Source organism: Oryzias melastigma, linkage group LG7 (assembly GCF_002922805.2).
Source record: "Oryzias melastigma strain HK-1 linkage group LG7, ASM292280v2, whole genome shotgun sequence".
In the NCBI taxonomy this organism is placed as follows: Eukaryota; Metazoa; Chordata; class Actinopteri; order Beloniformes; family Adrianichthyidae; genus Oryzias; species Oryzias melastigma.
The window spans coordinates 19,609,913-19,614,927 of record NC_050518.1 but is presented as its reverse complement, the minus strand read 5'-3'; the positions used below and the strand labels follow the sequence as shown (position 1 = coordinate 19,614,927).

Here is a 5,015-nt window from a genome sequence, read left to right as displayed (position 1 = left end):
TTATATGTATTTATTTATTTACTCATATTTAGTTATCTACATTTTGTACCATGTCATCAAGCATGCTAAAAGGAAAGTTTAACAAAAGCTGCCAGACGTAGACCTACATTCTTTTTTTTCAAACAAACTTGTTTTACTTTGCAGTGAACCATAGTTTCTAAATCTGATGCTGGCTTCTTCAAATAGACTGAATAAATGACCAGGCAGACTCCTGTGTTCTGAAGTCATCCTAACAATGAAGCATTCAAGTGTTTGACTCACATGGTGATGCACGATATGCTTTCAAAAGAGAGACATAATTAGACTTCCATGCAAAACACTGCATTTATGTAAAAGTGAACATCCTCAACCTCTATCCCATAACTGCTGTTGACGAGAGGATGTTCTGTCCTACTTTTGGTTTGTGCCACTTTAATGATATGCAGTTAAGTGCAGATATAAGATGTATATGGGAGAAGAGAAGAATTTCATGAAGAAAATAAGTCTGCATCTTTTTATCTTCGATTAATTGGTGGAAACGTGTAGGATTAAAAACTACATTTTTTAAAGAACCTAATTGGACCACTTTTTATTTTCAGATAAAAGAGACACGCTCAAATGATGGGAAGAAAACTGAAGCAGATCGTTATAAGATGAAACATTATCATCACAAGAAAGGTATAAAAAGCTGAAATGGATTTAATTTGAGGGTTCAAGTAAGAATGCCAAGGTAAGTTGGGTTCCTTCAGACCAGTGGACTTTGGTTTTCGATTGTGTGTAAAAAGTCAAAACATTTATGCCTCTTTTATGGTTTAGTTTGCTTAGAAACGATTAGATTAAACTGCCTCCAAGAATAAAGAGTCAATCATATATCATATTTTCAAAATACATTTTATCAACTGTTGCAGTTCCTCAAATTACCACTGGAGGCTGGTGTCAGCATTCACCATTCAGAAACCTCTGGAAGAGGTTAAAGAATGTCAGTCCAGTGAGTAGAATTTTGTGGGGTTTTTTGTGTTGTGAGCTTTCACAAACCAGTGAGACAATTCCAAGTAAAGTCAGGGTAGACAAAAAAATATCATGTCTGCAGATGTAGTCATCCTGTTGGGTTAGTTTCCCAACAGCAAGGTTAATTTATGAGTTAGAATGTTTATCCATTTATCTTCAAAACCCGATAAATCCCCTTCAAGGTCATGGGGTTGCTGGAGCCAAACCAGCTACTGTTGGGTACACCCAATAATGGTCACTTAGCCGTTGCAGGGCCACACAATCACCCTTAACCTCTTAGATGTAGCATCCACATACATGGACGTCACATTTTGAATTATATTTCCACGTTAGTTCATTCTGCTCAACTGGGGCCCTGTGACTACATGATTAGATGGCTAGCTCAAAAATTAGCTTGAGTCCTAAGAGGTTAAGGGACAATTAAGAGTCACTGGCAAACATGTGAGGCATGTCTTTGTTCTGTGGGAAGAAACTCGACTACTGCAAAAAAAAAAACTCTTGCATGTACAAGTAGAATATGTAAGCTCCCGCTTTGTCAAACTCCGGGCCTCAAGGGCCACTGTGTCTGCCTGATTTCCAGATATCCAAGTCTTACTCATGACCGATTACCTGGTTCAAGTGTGTCCAGCCAATTAGAGCATGCAGGAATAGCGTATATTGGAAAAAATGCGGCTCTTGAGGGATGGAGTTTGACACCCCTACATCTACACAGAAAGGAACCAGCCATGATTCAGATAAAAAAAACTAACGAAAAATAACCAATATTTGATAAATAATTTGTTTTTTTAGTTTTCTAAAGGTAATATATAATCACATACATGGATATAGTTCACTCTGAAAGGGTTAAGAAGGTCATGGTGTGGTCCCTTTAATGCTGAGTATCAAGCAGGGAGGCACTTGGTCCCATTTTTAGTCTTTGGTATGACTTGGCCTGGATTTGAACTTACAACATTCTAGTCCCAAGGTGGACACTCTACCTCAAGGCCACTGAGCTGGGTTTAGAAGTCAAATATATAAAAGACTTGATGTTTTAAAATTCCACAAACCACCATTATTATTTTCTCCTCCATGATCAATTTTCTTGAATTGAAAAACACTCCAAAAACGAAAGTAGCGTGGACGCTAAAGTTTTGAATGTGGAAGCCTGAAACCCACGTATACCTGCTCTTACATAGACTTGTCATTGGTCGCTTGAACACGCATTGCCGAGGGCGGTGTGAACGTGGCTTTAGAGACGAGAGGTTAACGATGTCAAACAATGAATGACTCATATCAAGCTTAAGGCTGCTCAAGAACAAATGCGTATGGCACGCCACGGTTTAAAATACAAGCATCCCTAATATAAATGTATTTATCTGATAGCTCATATTTTCAACTGTTGACAGTCAGGCTTTGAGGTGAACTATCCTCGGGTCGTTGTCTTGTCACCGCCACAGTTGTGAACATGCTGTTAAGCCGTGCAAAGGAATAATGATGTGATCTACATACACAAGCACAAACTGCGATACTAATTATTTCTAAAGTCATCATCTCTCTTGTACGCTAGAGGAAAACAGACAGCTATCGCTGCGGATCACACGGAAACATGCTCTGTGTATTTTCACAGGCCACACTCCATTCTTTCATTAAAACCCTTCATTAAACCTCTCACAGGTGAAGACAGAAATGGGTTCCAGTCCTCGGTTTAATAACCATCCTGTTTTGGAGCCAACTGCATTTATTATGTAATTTTTTTTTTCTTTTTACTTTACCGCCAGGAATGTCTTAAGGCTTGGATAGAAACACACAGATGCACTAGAGAAGAAACAGAAATCCATGAGGCTCCTCTGCACTGAAATTCAAAATGAGGGCAGCTGAAAACGCAAACTTGTGGCTCAAACCCTAATGAATAATAAAGAGGATGTTTTTGATTTGAATTCATAAAACTTTTACCCCAGAGTTCATGTTGTTCTTGTACAGACATGCCATACAGTGTAAAATCGACCATGGTGTTCTGGTTTAGACAAATCTCATTTTTGCCTCAAATTTCACTTTTACAACTGATTTTTAAGAATGTCATTTGCCCCTTTTGTTAAAGCAGAACTTTAATGCTTAAAGATAAGTGGTTTGTTCATAAAGTAGCTCCGGTTGAGGAAGACTGTAATGGCACCCCAAATAATAAGCAAGCTCTGATGAAAGGTAAAACGGTTTATTAGGTAGGAGAGGCAATAAACAGTCTCTGGCAGGTAGTTGGCACAGCAGTAACCAGACAAGAAAAGAAAAAGTCACAGGAGGCCGTAGATATTAGTAAGGAGAGGCTCTGAGGGGGATGGAGTCCTTCAGTAAAACTCTGCTGTTCTACTTCCTGTTGCAGTGATGGTAAATACAGTCACCGCAGGGTCATCAAATCCATAGTCAAAGTGCAAACTCTCCAGAAAAACAGGTTGTGGCAAAAGCTCACATGGTCATGGACAGAATAACAGGTCAGATAATGATGAAGGCAGTATTAGGCATTATATGTCGCTTTGAAACAAAAGTTGAGACAATCAGATCCTCATAAAGAGTCTCCCACAGGTTAGTGGAATGACAGTGATTAGAGCTGACAGGCAGGGAGGAGAGCAGAGAAACGACAAAAAACACGGCAACAGGGTTTATCTACAAAAACAGTCTAAATGTGACAATAAATTTAAATTTCACAGCCAGTTTTAAATGTGAGGTTGTGTTTATTTTATGCAGACTGCTTAAAGCAAGAAAGGTGGATTAACTGTTATGTTGTTGCTTTTTTGTTGTATTTTTAACCATACAGCAACACACAAATCCATTCTCCTCATATATCTTGGAGATATTTGATTTTCCTAACCACATCGATCGCCACAGGAAAACATCTTTAAAGTTCCACTCCAACTAGGTTTTTATTGTACAGTTTTTCCCAGTGGTCGGGCAGGTTTTATTGGCACGGATAGGTGAACAGGGTTGAAGCACAGCTAAAAGTCCACAAAGCTAAATCAGGGTCAGGTAGGTCAAACACGAGCATGACGGCATCAGTGAACAACCAGTGATCAGCGTCCAAGAAAGGGACGGGGCAGGCGGCAAACAATCAGAGACAAAGACAAAGCGAGGTCAGATGAAACAGAAGATCAGGTCATGATGAGAACGCTCAGTGATGCAGGTAGAGTGGCACAAACAAGACTTCACTCTGAATAGGACTCAGTGCTCTGTCTAAATACTGCCGGGAGTGATTGCAGATGGAAAACGGCAGCAGAGCTTCTGGGAGATGGGAAGTGAAGTGTGGAGACACAGGAAGTGTTAGTACTCAGGAGATGGATCGCGATGATGGTGGAGGGGACCAATTCATGACACTTTTAATTATGATAATGCAGTTTTTTTCAGCCAAATTCATAAAGCCTTTGTCGGTTTTTAAGACACATTTTCGGCACTGTGGTAGGAGTTCATCTGAAGTGTTCATCTGGTTTGTGGGCGGGACTGTTGGCACAGAAGTTAGCTGCAATAATTAGTTCCATCAGCCCTTTAACACTAAATCCTGTTACCAAAAAAACAAGCATCAACAGAGTTATCCATCCATACAGTTTTAATCCGGATAGCAGCTCAGACGAGGACAATGAAGACGTTAATGCATCTATTTGTCTTCAATCATCCAACAGAGAGTAAAGACTTTGGCATATAGTTGCTGTGTCAGCAAACTTGAGACTTTTTAAACATCTGTTTTTTATCTGCACCTGATCCAACATAGTTTAAATAAAGAAATACTTTTTATTAGTTTATTTATGTCCTCCATCTAAAGAAAAATGCTACAAGAACTTGTTAAAAAGACTAAAAGCACAATTTTCACTGGAGTAGCTCTTTAATTACAAATGTAAGTAATCAAAAGTGATTGATTGAAGGAAAAAGAGGAATCAAATATTATTCTGCAGTAAGAGACGTTTTTCAATTAACACTTTTGTTATTAAGACGGACTCTGATGAAAATCATGTTTTAAAATGATGATGGAGGACATATAAAAAGAAAATTAAGCTTATAATGGCACTTCT

The 5,015-nt window shown here is 38.8% G+C and overlaps 1 long non-coding RNA gene across 1 annotated transcript in view; it reads left to right on the top strand.

The window, feature by feature from the left end:
- The window catches only part of LOC112159620, a 9,573-nt gene extending 4,987 nt beyond the window's left edge, over positions 1-4,586 (top strand). Inside the window, exons 4-5 of the long non-coding RNA XR_002921517.2 lie at positions 579-657; positions 2,745-4,586. This is a non-coding gene — a long non-coding RNA (uncharacterized LOC112159620). The remainder of the gene's footprint in view (positions 1-578; positions 658-2,744) is intronic.
- The last annotated feature ends 429 nt before the right edge of the window (positions 4,587-5,015 follow it).